Source organism: Triturus cristatus, chromosome 8, assembly GCF_964204655.1.
Source record: "Triturus cristatus chromosome 8, aTriCri1.1, whole genome shotgun sequence".
NCBI lineage: Eukaryota > Metazoa > Chordata > Amphibia > Caudata > Salamandridae > Triturus > Triturus cristatus.
The window spans coordinates 749,291,426-749,311,119 of NC_140591.1; the positions used below are offsets into that span (position 1 = coordinate 749,291,426).

Sequence of the window (19,694 nt, forward strand, 5' to 3'; positions counted from 1 at the left end):
CATGGTTAACAAGGCAGTTATATCAGGGACAACTGGAAACTGTGGCACAACAATCTTATTAACCTCTCTAAGATCAATCACAAATCTGTAAACAAGTGGCTGTGAAGGGTCCGTTCGTTTTAAGACAGGTAAAACAGGACTATTGCAAACGTTGCCTCTTGTCTCTTCAATAACGCCCTTCTTAATCAAATCGTTGACAATTTCTAACAACGCTTTCTGACCTTCATTGGAGATCTTATACTGGGGAATACGTGGCAATCTGACATTGGCTTTTAAAGTAACCACATATGGCGGTATTTCCAAAAGACCCACATCATTGGGACCAGTAGCCCAAAGGGCATCCGGAAGGGATGACAATGCAGGTGGCATTGTATTTTTAGACAATACATCGGGGAAATCACTTTCTTGCCTAATGTAAGTTGTACTCCTGAAGGAGAACAATACAGCGTGGCATGCAATCTTTTTAGCAAATCTAAGCCTAGCAAATTTTCACCACAACCTGTTGTTAGAATGAGGGGTGCTTTCAGCTCACAAGGTCCAACAGAAAGCGACATAGGACTAGAAATCGGGTTCCTAACTGGGGCGCCAGAAAAACATACTGAGACATTCATTTCGCCAGACAAAGGCGCGCCAGGGAGTTTTGAATGCATAATTGAACTCTTCGCAGCACCAGTGTCCAGCAGAAAGGGCTCCGTTACATTTGCTGTAGTTACTTTAACATAAGGTCCGCTCTGATCCACTGGCACTGAAACAACTCCCTCTCTTTGTCTACGGCTGTCCTACTAATCATTATCTTCTACATTGTCGTCTTCTGCATAATAATCATTACTGTAGTACTGAGCTGTATTACCAGTCGCGTTGGCTTGCTGATCAAAGCTATTCATGGTATTTTGAGGCGGAAGAGGACGCGCGTTCTGGGGAGCATTTCCACGCCCTCTGCCTCTAGGAGCTTGCTGATCACCTCTACCTCTTGCGCCATACGCATTACTGTTACGCTGCATCAATTTAGGGCAACTATATTTAAAATGACCTTCCTCTTTGCAATATGAACATTGGTTGGGACCTACAGGGATTCGTGGTTGATAATACCCATTCATTTGCTGATTATTCTGAAACTGTTGGGGCTGGTGATAGACACCTTGTGTCTGCCTATAATTATTCTGTCCTCCACGTGGCGGATAGGCCTGCTGCAAAAGGACCTTTGTCTTTAGTTCTTTCGTTTTCTTATCTGTTCTATCCTTCTCATCTTTGTCTCTATTCTCATAATACTGTGCAGTAGCCAGTATTTGCGCTGAAGAGGAAACAGCCCAAGAATTTTCTGAGTCTTTAAGTTTCTAACACAACTCGGGGAGTAGATTCTGCACAAATTTATCAACAAATAGCCGTTGGCCACCTTCAGTGCTCATGTCTTGACCACTGTGGTCGATAAACGTTTCTTCAAACCTGGTAAAGAAATCGGACACTGTCTCATCTTTCTTCTGCTTACATGTGGACAGTTTGTCCCAATTTACGCGCATCGCAGGCATTATAGTTTTCATGTAGGTAATAATTCTACCAGGGAGCGCTGCTATGAGGGGCTCAGGTTTTGCACCACCAACTTGTCTAGCGTCTGCAGCAATGATATTAGCCCATGTGTCACCTAGTTCTGCAGCGTGATCTACATTACGAATGGATCCCCATAAAGGCTGCGGGACCACATTCCCAAACAGCATATGTATGTCGGCTAGATTCATTACACATGATTCTGCAGTTTGTGACAACTCCTTATAATATCCTGCAGGGTTCTTACGGGGATCAGGCAATGTCTGTTTAAGTGCTAACACCTCAGATCGCTTTCATGGGACATGTACCCAAACACGCTGAAAATGTGCTGGAGCAGCAGCAATACCTAGAGCGGCATCAGCCGCAACGGCTTCCTTCCATACCGGAGGGACTTCTCTCATGGGGTATTGTCGCGCTTTTCCCTCCTTCCCCACAGGGAAATCCTGGTCAAACAATGATTGCTGACAATCGCCATTTCTAAGGGACAGTAAAGTCGCAACTGCTTTATCTACATTGGGGCCCACAATTACACCTGTTCCGAAATCAAATCGCACTCGACACAATTCCTGTGGGTTTGGGTTTGCACCCTTATCCTCCAATTCCTCACAGAGGAATTCACACATTTTATCAAAGACATACCTCTGTTTTGGGGCATCCCATTGGTGAAAAATGTTAACAACCTGTTCCACATCATAGAGTGAAGGGAAACCAATCCACCTACGCGCCAGATGATCTAACACCTCTTTCTCTTCGGGACCAGGTAGCAGACTACGCAATTGCTTACGCTGTAAACCAGGAGTCGCACTAGATGACCCAAAGAGAGGCGACATTAAACTAGTAACTACATTAGCCAGTCGATGTCGTGCTGAAGGAGAAGTTGAGGCGAAAACAGGGGGATAGACAGAGGGAAGAAAAACAGATTCAGATACAGGTACCGGGGTAGTGTAAGAAGGAGCGCCAGGGGAAGCCGCTGGCGTGCTAGGCAAAGTCGCAGAAAGCGCGGGGGTAACAGGTAGCAAAACTGGCGGCCCTTGAGAGGGCTGCACTGCAGGGTTAGGAGCCAGCTGAAGAGGAGCTGGCGGCTGCGGGAAGGCTTGCGGCATATTTACTAGAGGCTGTACATTTACAAGCTGTGGAGGTGCGGTGGCATTTTGCGCATATGGGGGTGGCGAACTTAACAAATGGGACATTAGGGAATCTTTCTCATTCTCTTTTGTCTCATCTTGCACAAGGGGTGACAAAACGGGGTAACATTTATCAATCCCTAGTTTGCTCTGTCTGTGCAACTGTTCCTTCATTTGTTCCTCCTCATTATCTTTAAATTGCACAGCTGCTTGCATCACTGACATACCTCTCTCTCTCTTATCCCTTTTCGCTAGCTTTATTTCCTTCTGTTTGGCTTCCTTGCGCCATAGGCGGAAAGAATCAAACATCGCCGGCCGGGCTTTCTTTTTAAACAATTTAACTTCCAAATTATCTAAGATATCTGTATCGAAACTACCATTTTGGGGCCATTTTAAAACACAGTCCTTTCTGGTGTATCGGATCCATATTTCATTATATGCAATGGGGCCCACGCCATGTTTTACATAAAGCTCATAAGTAGGAGTTCCAATTGGAGGAACCGGACATGAATCCTCTAACTGGAAATCCCTTCCACAACCCAAACAAAACAATCTACAAAATGCACTAGAACCAGGCATCTTCGCTCACTAGTCTAGTTTCAAAACGTCAAAGGATTATCAATTACGATAGTCTCGTGAATACACGAGTCCTCTGGCTTTGGGACTTGCAAGCACCAAATCGAAATGATCCCGAAGGATACCAAATTCAAACTGGGAGACGCTCCACTTATACTTAACTGAATATTGATGATCGATGGCGTCACCAGAAGACTCTCTCGATTGTTTCGCTCTACCAAAATCGTCAAGGGTCCAAAACAGGGCGATTAATCAGGGCAGCAGTCCTTCGTAGCCGTCGGGACGCGGAGAACCTCGCAGAAAAGACCTTCGGACCACGTCGACATACAGGGGTCGATGAAGTGGCGGCCTTCCTCCAGAATTTCCACACGAAGCTCCTCACGAACCTCTGGCTTGGACCGGTACCGCTGAAATCGCCCCACGTTGGGCGCCAACTGAAGTACTGGGTATTTTAAGCCCAGCGGTGCAGGGGAACACACCCTATGACTTCGGGGTTCTTCCTGTTTCAGACCTACAGAAACACAGAGTCTTCTGGGTGAAGTCAAAGATCAGTTTATTGGCTGCAGACCAATTACAGGTATCCTAGAAGTACAACAGCGTGTATGTTCTCAGGAGACTGCTGAAAATCACAGAAACGGGCTTCTCCTTAAATACAGAATTTCCTGCCTCAGGCATACATTCCTAGGTTTACGATATGGCTATCACAAGTATACATTAAAAACGAAAAAGCAGAGTCATGATGACCATCCCACATTCCAGTTAAGCCAGCCCGCAATAATTTACACATTAAAGCTCAGATCCCACATCAGATATCGATAGGCCCCAATAAACATGAGCATCTCCTGTTTATTGGGGCCTATCGATATCTAAGCCATAAAGCAGGAACAGCCAGGTGTGAAAGAGATTAGCTGGAGGCTTGTGTAGGATGAAAAGACTTTATGGTGTGTCAAACCCTGATGCTAATCACAGGTGGACAGAGGACGGGGAACTCGTGAGACCAGTTTGACCTGGGGCAGCGGAGCCAAGCTGCCCAGGTCACAGAAAAGTCAAGGAAAGGCACATGTGCTCTAAAAGGCCCGTTTTAGCTTCATGCTATATAGCCTATGTGAGGGCAATCATAAGATGGCCACCGATACAAAATGGAACCCACGTAGTGATGTAGTGATGTGAAATAGCGTATACACAGTGCATTCATAGCTAAAACGTTACACAAAGCACTCGTACATACCGCATTAACCATTCGCGGTTCACTATTACCGAGATAGACAGGGGTAGGGCCCTGTCTCCTACGCGGTCCCAAATTCTAAAGTACGACAATTCCAATCAAGATGGCTTCAGGTGTGCCATAATTTTGTCATAAGTAAGACTGTTAGCTCTCTAGTTGTTCTTAGAACACTCTGGGAAGCTGCAGTAGAACACAAAAGCATTAACTGACAGGCTGCTCCTGTTGAAATATAACAGGAAGCTGTTTGAGATCTCACATAAAACATGTCCTAATTTTTCTTTCTACAGCACTAACCATAATTTCTATGACAAAATGAACCCCCTCATGTTGTTCCTTTTTAAATTAAATGTTTTAAGAGTTACCTGTTTATTCCAATCAAGATGGCTTCAGGTGTGCCATACTTTTGTCATAAGTAAGGCTGTTAGCGCTCTAGTTGTTCTGTTAGAGCTCTAGTTGTTCTTTAGAACACTCTGGGAAGCTGCAGTAGAACACAAAGGCATCAACTGACAGGCTGCTCCTGTTGAAATATAAAAGGAAAATATTTGAGATCTCACTTAAATAATTTTTCTTTCTACAGCACTAACCATAATTTCTATGACAAAATGAACCCCTCATTGTGTTCCTTTTTAAATTAAATGTTTTAAGAGTTACTAGTTTATTTCAATCAAGATGGCTTCAGGTGTCCCATAATTTTGTCATAAGTAAGACTGTTAGCGCTCTAGTTGTTTTTAGAACACTCTGGGAAGCTGCAGTAGAACACAAAGGCATCAACTGACAGGCTGCTCCTGTTGAAATATAACAGAAAGATATTTGAGATCACACTTGAAACATGTCCTAATTTTTCTTTCTACAGCACTAACCATAATTTCTATGACAAAAAGAACCCCATCATTTTGTTCCTTTTAAAATTAAATGTTTATGTGTTACCAGTTTATTCCAATCAAGATGGCTTCAGGTGTGCCATACTTTTGTCATAAGTAAGGCTGTTAGTGCTCTAGTTGTTCTTTAGAAGCTGCAGTGGAACACAAAGGAATCAACTGACAGTCTCTGCCCTTGTTGGATGTACATGATTTACTGAGAATGACAGACTTCATTCTCACATGACTGAGAAAGATAATGTGAATTTACAGAAACAAATGCTCTCATTTTTCTTCAGTTTTGTCTCAAACATGATTCATGATGTCCCAGCAGAAGGTTGTTCACAGGGTAAAATCACCTTAGAACACACCACAATTCCTGAAATTAGTATGGGAACTTTCTGAACCAAGTGCTACCTTTTCGCCAAATTTGGTGTAATTCCATTCAGCAGTTCGGGCTGTAGCCGTGTCTAAAGTTTCCTATGTGAATTAACATTGAGAAAACATGTTTTGGGACCCCCCATTATTCTCAGCCGGCGCTTGCCGAATCACCCCAAAACTTTTAAGATAGGAGCTGACCGGAGCGCCCCATGAGTTTTGAAAATTTCGCAAAGATTCGTCAACCGATGCCAAAGTTATTGGGAAAAGAATGTTACTATTTTTCTATAGATAATAGGTCCTAACTATAACTACCTACTGGCGGCTGCCAGTAGGTAATATATATATATATATTACCTACTGGCGGTCGCCAGTAGGTAGATATAGTTAGGACCTTGTTTCTATTCAAAAAAGTTTTTTCTTTTCCCAATAACTTTGGCGTCTATTGACGAAGTTTTCAAACCGCTGGTCAACCTCCGGTCAGCTCCTATCCTGAAAGTTTCGGAGTGATTCGCCAAGTGGGGGCTGAGAAAAAAGGAGGGTCCCAAACGCGTTTTCTCCATGTTATTTCTCATAGCAAACTTTAGACACGACTACAGCACGGACTGCTGAACGGAATTATACCAAATTTGGCAAAAAGGTAGCCTTGGTTCAGAAAGAGACCTTTGTTTTTTAAATTGTGTAAATCCTTTCAGTAGTTCCAGAGATATCAAAAAAATAGAGGTAAAAAAATCAATTTCCCATAGGAAACTTTAGACATGGTTACAGCTGAAACTGCTGAATGGAATTAGACCAAATTTGGCAAAAGGTAGTGCTTGGTTCATAAAGCGATCTTTTTTTAAATGGTGTAAATCTGTTCAGTAGTTTTCGAGATATTATCTTTATATATCTGGGCGGGACCTAACTACACAAGGACAAGCACAAGCTTGGCTCCAATTGGCTGCCAACACTTCAATGCGGGAAGTGTTGGTAGCCATCTTGGTGCAATGCTTTTTAGGTCTCGCCTAGCGACACAGCGCATGAGCTGCCCACTACTCAAACATAACTGCACTGCCCTAAACCCTAAAACACTACCCCAGCACGAGTCCCTACACTGTACGAACAACACTGCCCTAATCACTGAAACACTACCCCCAGCATGACCCCCTATACTTCCCGAACACAACTGCACCGCTCTAAACCGTGAAACACTACCTCCAGCAAGACCACCTACACTGCACGAACACTACTGTAATGCCCTAACCCCTAAAACATCACCTCCAGCAAGACCCCCACACTGCCCGAACACCACTGCCCTAAACCCTGAAGCACCACTCCCAGCAAGACCCCCTACACTGCCCAAACACCACTGCCCTGCCCTAAAACCTGAAACAGCACCCCCAACACAACCCCCTACACTCCCCGAACACCACTGCACTGCTCTGCTCTAAACCCTGAAACACCAGCCCCAGCATAACTCCCTACATTACCCGAACACCACTGCACTGCCCTAAACCCTGAAACACCAGCCCGAGCAGGACCCACCACACTGCCCGAACACCACTGCACTGCCCTAAACCCTCAAACATCACCCTAAGCATGACCCCCTACCGTGCCAGAACACCACTGCACAGCCCTAAATCCTGAAACACCACTCCCCTCCACGACCCCCTACACTGCCCGAACACCACTGCACTGCCCTAAACCCTGTAGCACCACCCCAGAAAGACCACCTACACTGCCCAAACACGACTGCACTGCCCTAAACCCTGAAACACCACACCCAGCAAGACACCCAACACTGCGCAAACACCACTGCACTGCCCTTAACCATGAAACAGCCCCCCGCACGACCCCTACACTGCCCAAACACCACTGCACTGCCCTAAACCCTGAAACACTACCCCAGCAGGCCCCCCTACACTGCCCGAACACCACTGCACTGCCCTAAAATCTGAAAAACCACCCCCAGCAAGACCCCCTACACTGCCCTTAAACAACTGCCCTAGACCATGAAACACCTCCCCAGCAAGACCCTCTACATTGCCCGAACACCACTGCACTGCCCTAAAGCCTGAAACACCACCACCAGCAAGACCACCTACACTGCCTGAACACCACTGCCCTACACCCTGAAACACCACCCCCAGCAAGACCCCAACAATGCCCGAACACCACTGCACTGCCCTAAACCCTAAAACACTACCCCAGCACGAGCCCCTACACTGCACGAACACCACTACCCTAATCCCTGAAACACTCCCCCAGCATGACCCCCTACACTACCCAAACACAACTGCACTGCTCTAAACCCTGAAACACTACCCCCAGCAAGACCCCCTACACTGCCCGAACACTACTGCAATACCATAACCTCTAAAACATCACCTCCAGCAAGACCCCCCACACTGCCCGAACACCATTTCCCTAAACCCTGAAGCACCACTCGCAGCAAGACCCCCTACACTGCCCGAACACCACTGCACTGCCCTAAAACCTGAAACAGCACTCCCAGCACAACCCATGTCATTGCCCGAACACTACTGCACTGCCCTAAACCCTGAAACACCAGCCCCAGCATGGCACCATATACTGCCCAAACACCACTGCACTGCCCTAAACCCTGAAACACCAGCCCCAGCAGCACCCACCACACTGCCCGACCACCACTGCACTGCCCTAAACCCTGAAACACCAGCCCCAGCACGGCACCATATACTGCCCAAACACCACTGCACTGCCCTAAACCCTGAAACACCAGCCCCAGCAGCACCCACCACACTGCCCGACCACCACTGCACTGCCCTAAACCCTGAAACATCACCCTAAGCACGACCCCCTATACTGCCAGAACACCACTGCACAGCCCTAAATCCTGAAATTCCACTCCCCTGCACAACCCCCTAGACTGCCCGAACACCACTGAACTGCCCTAAACCCTGAAGCACCACCCCAGAAAGACCACCTACACTGCCCAAACACCACTGCACTGCCCTAAACCCTGAAACACCACCCCCAGCAAGACACCCAACACTGCCCAAACACCACTGCACTGCCCTTAACCCTGAAACAGCCCCCTGCACGACCCCCTACACTGCCCAAACACCAATGCACTGCCCTAAACCCTGAAACACCACCCCAGCAGGATGCCCTACACTGCCCGAACACCACTGCACTGCCCTAAAATCTGAAACACCACCCCCAGCAAGACCCCCTACACTGCCCATAAACCACTGCCCTAGAACCTGAAACACCTCCCCCAGCAAGACACCCTACACTGCCCGAACACCACTGCACTGCCCTAAAGCCTGAAACACCACCACCAGCAAGACCCCCTACACTGCCCAAACACGTATCATGAATAAAAAGAGTATTTGTCGTTGTGTTTTTTCAGGTGCTGCACCAAAGATATGGAACTCTCTTCCCCCGGATTTACGCAGAATATCATTAATAACTACTTTCAAACTTGAAGCCAAAAGATTCCTAATAAACAAATTCTTACCGTAATTTGAGCGATGTGCATTTGCGTGCAACCTCTGATCCTACAACAGATGTTGATTGACTCTACATACTTTTTACCATCATGTGCTTCTGCTCTCTGCCCCTTCGGATGCAAGGCTTGCCCCTCGGAGCAGCCTGTTATTGCCCTGTTTATTTCACTACTCGATGTGTACCACCTGCTTGTGATTATTGTGACTTTAATTGTTTGGTACTCTTATCTGATATCATTACTGGAGCTGTATTCTCCCTCCCTTCTGTTGTGTATCACTGGTATGTGATTTTTATTTTTTCTGTACTGTGACTAATAATGGTTGGCATTCGTACTTGATATCGTTATTGGAATAGTACTCTCCTTTCCTTCCTTTTGTAAAGCGCTCGGCCATCCCTCGGGATCTGGTTCACGCTATATAAAACTTTATGAAATAAAAATAAATAAAAAACACCACTGCCCTACACCCTGAACCACCCCCAGCAAGACCCCCAACAATGCCCGAACACCACTGTACTGCCCTAAACCCTGAAACACCACCCCCTGCACGACCCCCTACACTGGCTGAACACCACTGCACAGTCCTAAACCCTGAAACACCAGCCCCAACATGAACCCCTACACTGCCCGAACACCACTGCACTGCCCTAAAGCCTGAAACACCAGCACGACCCCCTACACTGCCCGAACACCACTACACTGCCCTAAACCCTGAAACACCAGCACCAGCACGACCCCCCACACTGCCCGAACACCACTGCACTGCCCTAAACCCTGAAACACCATCCCCAGCACAACCCCCTACACTGCCCGAACACCACTGCACTGCCCTAAAACCTGAAACAGCACCCCCAGCAAGACCCCCTACACTCCCCGAACACCACTGCACTGCCCTAAACCCTGAAACACGAGCCCCAGCACAACCCACGTCATTGCCCGAACATTACTGCACTGCCCTAAACCCTGAAACATCAGCCCCAGCATGGCCCCATACACTGCCCAAACACCACGGCACTGCCCTAAACCCTGAAACACCAGCCCCAACAGCACCCACCACACTGCCCTAAACACTGAAACATCACCCTAAGCACGACCCCCTATACTGCCAGAACACCACTGCACAGCCCTAAATCCTGAAATTCCACTCTCCTGCACAACCCCCTACACTGCCCGAACACCACTGTACTGCCCTAAACCCTGAAGCACCACCCCAGAAAGACCACCTACACTGCCCAAACACCACTGCACTGCCCTAAACCCTGAAACACCACCCCCAGCAAGACACCCAACACTGCCCGAACACCACTGCACTGCCCTTAACCCTGAAACAGCCCCCCTGCACAACCCCCTACACTGCCCAAACACCAATGCACTGCCCTAAACCCTGAAACACCACCCGAGCAGGACGCCGTACACTGCCCGAACACCATTGCACTGCCCTAAAATCTGAAACACCACCCCCAGCAAGACCCCCTACACTGCCCATAAACCACTGCCCTAGAACCTGAAACACCTCCCCCAGCAAGACACCCTACACTGCCCGAACACCACTGCACTGCCCTAATGCCTGAAACACCACCACCAGCAAGACCCCCTACACTGCCCAAACACATATCATGAATAAAAAGAGTATTTGTCGTTGTGCCTTTTCAGGTGCTGCACCAAAGATATGGAACTCTCTTCCCCTGGATTTACGCAGAATATCATTAATAACTACTTTCAAACTTGAAGCCAAAAGATTCCTAATGAACAAATTCTTACCGTAATTTGAGCGATGTGCATTTGCGCGCAACCTCTGATCCTACAACAGATGTTGATTGACTCTACATACTTTTTACCATCCTGTGCTTCTGCTCTCTGCCCCTTCGGATGCAAGGCTTGCCCCTCGGAGCAGCGTGTTATTGCCCTGTTTATTTCACTACTCGCTGTGTACCACCTGCTTGTGATTATTGTGACTTTAATTGTTTGGTATTCTTATCTGATATCATTACTGGAGCTGTATTCTCCCTCCGTTCTGTTGTGTATCACTGGCATGTGATTTTTATTTTTTCTGTACTGTGACTAATAATGGTTGGCATTCGTACTTGATATCGTTATTGGAATAGTACTCTCCTTTCTTTCCTTTTGTAAAGCGCTCGGCCATCCCTCGGGATCTGGTTCAAGCTATATAAAACTTTATGAAATAAAAATAAATAAAAAACACCACTGCCCTACACCCTGAAACACAACCCCCAGCAAGACCCCCAACAATGCCCGAACACCACTGTACTGCCCTACACCCTGAAACACCACCCCCTGCACGACCCCCTACACTGGCTGAACACCACTGCACAGCCCTAAACCCTGAAACACCAGCCCCAACATGAACCCCTACACTGCCCGAACACCACTGCACTGCCCTAAACCCTGAAACACCAGCACAACCCCCTACACTGCCAGAACTCCACTACACTGCCCTAAACCCTGAAACACCAGCACCAGCACGACCCCCCACACTGCCCGAACACCACTGCACTGCCCTAAACCCTGAAACACCATCCCCAGCACAACCCCCTACACTGCCCGAGCACCACTGCACTGCCCTAAACCATGAAACACCACCCCCAGCAAGACCCCCAACAATGCCCGAACACCACTGTGCTGCCCTAAACCCTAAAACACCACCCCCTGCACGACCCCCTACACTTCCTAAACACCACTGCACAGCCCTAAACCCTGAAACACCAGCCCCAGCATGAACACCTACACTGCCCAAACACCACTCCACTGCCCTAAACCCTGAAAAAACTGCACCAGCATTACCCCCTACACTTCCTGAACACCACTGCACTGCCCTAATCCCTGAACCACCTCCCCCAGCACAAACACCTATACTAACCGAACACCACTGCACTGCCCTAAACCCTGAAACACCATCCCCAGCATGACCCCCTACTCTAATCGAGCACCACTGCACTGCCATGAACCCTGAAACACCACCCCCTGCATGACCCCCTACACTGCCCGAACACCACTGCACTGCCCTAAACCCTGAAACAGCCCCCCTGCTCGACCCCCTTCACTGCCCAAACACCACTCCACTGCCCTAAACCCTGAAACACCACCCAAGCAGTTCCCCTAAACTGCCCGAACACCACTGCACTGCCCTAAACCCTGAAACAACACCCCCAGCAAGACCCCCTATACTGCCCGTAAACCACTGCCCTAGACCCTGAAACACCACCACCAGCAAGACCCCCTATACTGCCCGAACACCACTGCACTAAATCCTGAAACACCACTCCCCTGCACGACCCCCTACACTGCCCGAACACCACTGCACTGCCCTAAACCCTGAAACCCCAGCACCATCAAGACCCCTTCACTGCCCGAACACCAGTGCACTGACCTAAACCCTGAAACACCGGCCCCAGCACGACCCTCTACAATGCCCGAACAACACTGCACTGCCCTAAACCCTGACACTCTAGCCCAAACACGACCCCCTACACTGCCTGAACACCACTGCACTGCCCTAAACCCTGAAACACCACCCCCAGCACAACCCCCTAGAGTGCCCAAACACCACTGCACCGCCCTATCCCCTATAACATCAGCCCCAGCACGTCCCTGTACACTGCCCGCACACCACTGCACTGCCCTAAACCCTGAAACACCACCCCAGCAAGACACCTAACACTGCCTGAACACTACTGCACTGCCCTAAACCCTGAAACACCACCCCCTGGATGACACCCCACACTACCCTAACACCACTGCACTGCCCTAAACCCTGAAACACCACCCCCAGCAGGACACCCCACACTGCCCAAACACCACTGCATTGCCCTAAACCATGAAACACCACCACCAGCAGGACACCCTACACTGCCTGAACACCACTGCCCTAAACCCTGAAACACCACCCCCAGCAAGACCCTCAACACTGCCTGAACACCAGTGCACTGCCCTAAACCCTGAATCACCACCCCCAGGATGACCCCCTACACTGCCCAAACACCACTACACTGCCCTAAACCCTGAAACACCACCCCCAGCACGACCCCCTACACTGCCCGAACAACCCGCAGCAAGACCCCCAACACTGCCTGAACACCACTGCACTGCCCTAAACCCAGAAACACCACCCCAGCACGACCTCCTACACTGCCCGGACATCACTGCACTACCCTAAACCATGAAACACCAACCCAAGCACGACCCCCTACACTGCCCGAACACCACTCTACTGCCTTAAACCCTGAAACCCCAGCACCAGCATGACCCCTACACTGCCCGCACACCAGTGCACTGTCCTAAACCCTGAAACACCAGCACAAGGACGACCCCCTACACTGCCTGAACACCAGTGGCCTGCCCTAAACCCTGAAACACCACCCCCCGCACGACCCCTTACACTGCCCGAACACGACTGCTCTGCCCTAAACCCTGAAACACCACCCACAGCACGACCCCCTACACTGCCCGAACACCACTGCACTGCCCTAAACCCTGATAAAACCATCCCCAGCACGACAACCTACACTACCCGAACACCACTGCACTGCCCTAAACCCTGAAACACCACCCCCAGCACAGCCCCCTACACTACCCGAACACCACTGCACTGCCCTAAACCCTGAAACACCACCCCAGCATGACCCTCTTCTCTGCCCGAACAACACTGCACTGCCCTAAACACTGAAACACCACTCCCAGCACGACTCCTACACTGCCCAAACACAACTGCACTGCCCTAAACCCTGAAACACCACCCCCAGCAGGACACCCCACACTACCCGAACACCACTGCACTGCCCTAAACCCTGAAACACCACCCCCAGTACAGCCCCCTACACTACCCGAACACCACTGCATTGCCCTAAACCCTGAAACACCACCCCCAGCATGACCCCTTCTCTGCCCAAACAACACTGCACTTCCCTAAACACTGAAACACCACCCCCAGCATGTCCCCCTACACTACCCGAACACCACTGCACTGCCCTAAACCCTGAAACACCACCAACAGCAGGACACCCTACACTGCCTGAACACCACTGCCCTAAACCCTGAAACACAACACCCAGCAAGACCCCCAACACTGGAGTCAAGCTATCCTGGCTGATGATGGCTGATAGCCAGAAACCGGTCCTAGGATGCTTGATTCCGGTCCAGGGAAGACAAAAATGGAGTCAAGCTATCCTGGCTGATGATGGCTGATAGCCAGAAACCGGTCCTAGGATGCTTGATTCCGGTCCAGGGAAGACAAAAATGGAGTCAAGCGAAACCCTGAAACACCACCCCCAGCATGACCCCCTTCTCTGCCTGAACAACACTGCACTGCCCTACACTCTGAAACACCACTCCCAGCACGACCCCTACACTGCCCAAACACCACTGCACTGCCCTAAACCCTGAAACACCACCCCCAGCAGGACACCCCACACTGCCCAAACACCACTGCACTGCCCTAAACCGAGAAACACCACCAGCAGCAGGACACCCTACACTGCCTGAACACCACTGCCCCAAACCCTGAAACACAACCCCCAGCAAGACCCCCAACACTGCCTGAACACCACTGCACTGCCCTAAACCCTGAAACACCACCCCAGCACGACCCCCTACACTACCCAAACACTGCTGCACTACCCTATTCCCTGAAGCTCCAGCCCCAGCACGACACCCTACACTACCTGAACACCACTGCACCGCCCTAAACCCTGAAACACCACCCGAAAGATGACCCCCTACACTGCCCAAACACCACTGCACTGCCCTAAACCCTGAAACACCACCCCCAGCACGACCCCCTACACTACCCAAACACCACTGCACTGCCCTAAACCCTGAAATACCACCCCCAGCAAGACCCCTTACACTGCCCGAACACCACTGCCCTAAACCCTGAAACTCCACCCCCAGCAAGACCCCCTATTCTGCTCAAACACCACTGCACTGCCCTAAACCATGAAACCCCACCTCCAGCAAGACCCCAACACTGCTCGAACACCACTGCCCTAAACCCTGAAACAGAACCCCCAGCAAGACCCCCAACACTGCCTGAACACCACTGCACTGCCCTAAACCCTTAAACACCACCCCCTGCATGCCCCCCTATACTGCGCGAACTCCACTGCACTGCCCTAAACCCTGAAACACTGCCCCCAGCAAGACCCCCTACACTGCTCGAAAACCACTGCACTGCCCTAAACCCTGAAACACCAGCACCATCACGACCCCCTGCACTGCCCGAACACAACTGCCCTAAACCCTGAAACACCACTCCCAGCAGGACCCCCTACACTGCCTGAACACCACTGCACTGCCCTAAAACCTGAAACACAACCCCCAGCACGACACCTACACTCCCTGAACACCACTGCACTGCCCTGAACCCTGAAACACCAGCCCCAGCACAACCACCTACACTGCCTGAACACCACTGCACTGCCCTAAACCCTGAAACATCAGCTCCAGCACAACCCCATACACTGCCATAACACCACTGCACTGCCCTAAACCCTGAAACACCAGCCCCAGCACGATGCACCACACTGCCCGAACACCACATCACTGCTCTAAACCCTGAAACACCATCCCAAGCACGACCCCCTACACTGCCAGAACACCACTGCACTGCCCTATACTCTGAAACACCACCCCAGCACGACCCTCTACACTGCCCGAACACCACTGCACTGCCCTAAACCCTGAAACACCACCCCAGCAAGACACACTACACAACCCAAACACCACTGCACTGCCCTAAACCCTGAAACACCACCCCATCATGACCCCCTACACTATCCGAACATCACTGCATTGCCCTAAACCCTGAAACACCAGCACAAGCACGACCCCCTACACTGCCCGAACACCACTGCACTGCCCTAAACCCTGAAACACCACACCCAGCATGACCCCCTACACTGCCCGAACACCACTGCTCTGCCCTAAACCCTGAAACACCACCCCAGCACAACCCCCTACACTGCCCAAACACCACTGCACTGCCCTAAACCCAGAAAATCCTACCCAGCACGACCTCCTACACTACCCGAACACCACTGCACTGCCCTAAACCCTGAAACACCACCCTTCAGCACAACACCCTACTCTACCCGAACAACACTGCACTGCCTTAATCCCTGAAACACACCCCCCAGCACGACCCCCCACACTGCCTTAACACCACTGCACTGCCCTAAACCCTGAAACACCACCCCCAGGATGACACCTCACACTGCCCGAACATCACTGCACTGCCCTAAACCCTGAAACACCACCCCCAGCAGGACACCCACACTGCCCAAACACCACTGCACTGCCCCAGACCCTGAAACCCCAGCACCAGCACGACCCCTACACTGCCCGCACACCAGTGCACTGTCCTAAACCCTGAAACACCAGCACAAGCTCATCCCCCTATACTGACTGAACACCAGTGCACTGCCCTAAACCCTGAAACACCACCTCCAGCAGCACAACCTCTTACACTGCCCGAACACCACTGCTCTGCCCTAAACCCTGAAACACCACCCCCAGCATGACCCCCTACACTGCCCGAACACCACTGCACTGTCCTAAACCCTGAAACACCACCCCCAGCATGACCCCCTTCCATGCCCGAACAACACTACACTGCCCTCAACACTGAAACACCACTCCCAGCATGAACCCTACACTGCCCGAACACCACTGCAGTGCCCTTAACCCTCAAACACCAGCCCCAGCATGACCCTCTACACTGCCCGAACAACACTGCACTGCCCTAAATACTGACACTCCAGCACCAGCACGACCCCCTACACTGCCCGAACACCACTGCACTGCCCTAAACCCTGAAACCCCACCCCCAGCACGACCCCCTACACCCGAACACCACTGCACTGCCATAAACCCTGAAACCCCAACACCAGCACAACCCCTACACTGCCCGAACACCAGTGCACTGTCCTAAACCCTGAAACACTAGCACAAGCACAACACCTACACTGACAAAACACCAGTGCACTGCCCTAAACACTGAAACACCACTCCCAGCACGACCCCTACACTGCCCATACACCACTGCAGTGCCCTAAACCCTGATACGACGGCCCCAGCAAGACCCTCTACAATGCCCGAACAACACTGCACTGCCCTAAACCCTGACACTCCAGCCCCAGCACGACCCCCTACACTGCCTGAACACCACTGCACTGCCCTAAACCCTGAAACACCACCCCCAGCACAACCCCTTACAGTGCCCAAACACCACTGCACTGGCCTATCCCCTATAACATTAGCCCCAGCACATCCGAGTACACTGCCCGCACACCACTGCACTGCCCTAAACCCTGAAACACCCCCCAGCACGACCCCCTACACTGCCCGAACAACCCCCCGCAAAGACCCTCTACGCTGCCTGAACAACACTGCACTGCCCTAAACCCTGACACTCCACCCCCAGCACAACCCCCTACACTGCCAGAACACTACTGCACGGCCCTAAACCCTGAAACACCACCCCCAGCACGACCCCTTACACTGCCCGAACACCACTACACTGCCCTAAACCCTGAAACCCCAGCACCAGCACGACCCCTACACTGCCCGCACACCAGTGCACTGCCCAAAACCCTGAAACACCAGCACAAGCATGACCCCCTACACTGCCCGAACACCAGTGGGCTGCCCTAAACCCTGAAACACTACCCCCAGCACGACCCCTTACACTGCCTGAACACCACTGCTCTGCCCTAAACCCTGAAACACCACCTCCAGCATGACCCCCTACACTACTCGAACACCACTGCACTGCCCTGAACCCTGAAAATCCATCCCCAGCATGACCCCCTACACTACCCGAACACCACTGCACTGCCCTAAACCCTGAAACACCAGCCCCATTACGACCCCCTACACTACCCAAACACCACTGCACTGCCCTAAACCCTGAAACACCACCCCCAGCATGACCCCCTTCTCTGCCTGAACAACACTGCACTGTCCTAAACCCTGAAACACCAGCACAAGCTCAACCCCCTATACTGACTGAACACCAGTGCACTGCCCTAAACCCTGAAACACCACCTCCAGCACGACCCCTTACACTGCCCGAACACCACTGCTCTGCCCTAAACCCTGAAACACCACCCCCAGCATGACCCCCTACACTGCCCAAACACCACTGCACTGTCCTAAACCCTGAAACACCACCCCCAGCATGACCCCCTTCCAATGCCCAAACAACACTACACTGCCCTCAACACTGAAACACCACTCCCAGGATGAACCCTACACTGCCCGAACACCACTGCAGTGCCCTTAACCTAAAAAAAAACAGCCCCAGCATGACCCTCTACACTGCCCGAACAACACTGCACTGCCCTAAACCCTGACCCTCCAGCACCAGCACGACCCCCTACACTGCCCGAACACCACTGCACTGCCCTAAACCCTGAAAAACCACCCGCAGCAAGACCCCCTACACTGCCCGAACACCACTGCACTGCCATAAACCCTGAAACCCCAGCACCAGCACAACCCCTACACTGCCCGAACACCAGTGCACTGTCATAAACCCTGAAACACTAGCACAAGCACAACCCCTACACTGACCGAACACCAGTGCACTGCCCTAAACACTGAAACACCACTCCCAGCATGACCCCTACGACCCCCTACACTGCCTGAACACCACTGCACTGCCCTAAACCCTGAAACACCACCCCAGCACAACCCCCTACAGTACCCAAACACCACTGCACTGCCCTATCCCCTATAACATCAGCCCCAGCACATCCCAGTACACTGCCCGCACACCACTGCACTGCCCTAAACCCTGAAACACCCCCCCAGCAAGACCCCCACACTGCCTGAACACTACTGCACTGCCCTAAACCCCGAAACACCACCCCCAGGATGACCCCCCGCACTGCCCGAAAACCACTGCACTGCCCTAAACCCTGAAACACCATGACCAGCAGGACACCCTACACTGCCTGAACATCACTGCCCTAAACCCTGAAACACCACCCCCAGCAAGACCCCCAACACTGCCTGAACACCACTGCACTGCCCTAAACCCTGAAACAACACCCCCAGGGGGACCCCCTACACTGCCCAAACAACACTACACTGCCCTAAACCCTGAAACACCACCCCCAGCACGAGCCCCCTACACTGCCCGAACAACCCCCAGCAAAGACCCTCTACGCTGCCTGAACAACACTGCACTGCCCTAAACCCTGACCCTTCAGCCCCAGCACAACCCCCTACACTGTCAGAACACCACTGCACTGCCCAAAACCCTGAAACACCACCCCCAGCACAACCCCCTACACTGCCCGAACACCAATGCACTGCCTTAAACCCTGAAACCCCAGCAGCAGCACGACCCCTACACTGCCTGAATACCAGTGCACTATCCTAAACCCTGAAACACTAGCACAAGCACAACCCCTACACTGACCAAACACCAGTGCACTGCCCTAAACACTTAAACATCACTCCCAGCATGACCCCTACACTGCCGAAACACCACTGCAGTGCCC

At 51.3% G+C, this 19,694-nt stretch overlaps 1 long non-coding RNA gene across 2 annotated transcripts in view; it reads right to left on the reverse strand.

The window, feature by feature from the left end:
• Positions 1–4,829: 4,829 nt before the first annotated feature.
• Positions 4,830–19,694, reverse strand: part of LOC146805021 (uncharacterized) — a 59,284-nt gene continuing 44,419 nt past the window's right edge. The window contains exon 3 of one of the 2 annotated variants that reach the window (XR_014967779.1): positions 4,830–4,984. This is a non-coding gene — a long non-coding RNA (uncharacterized LOC146805021). Of the gene's footprint in view, positions 4,985–5,205; positions 5,253–19,694 lie in introns of those variants that run through there. The other variant, XR_014967778.1, reaches the window with a different exon arrangement.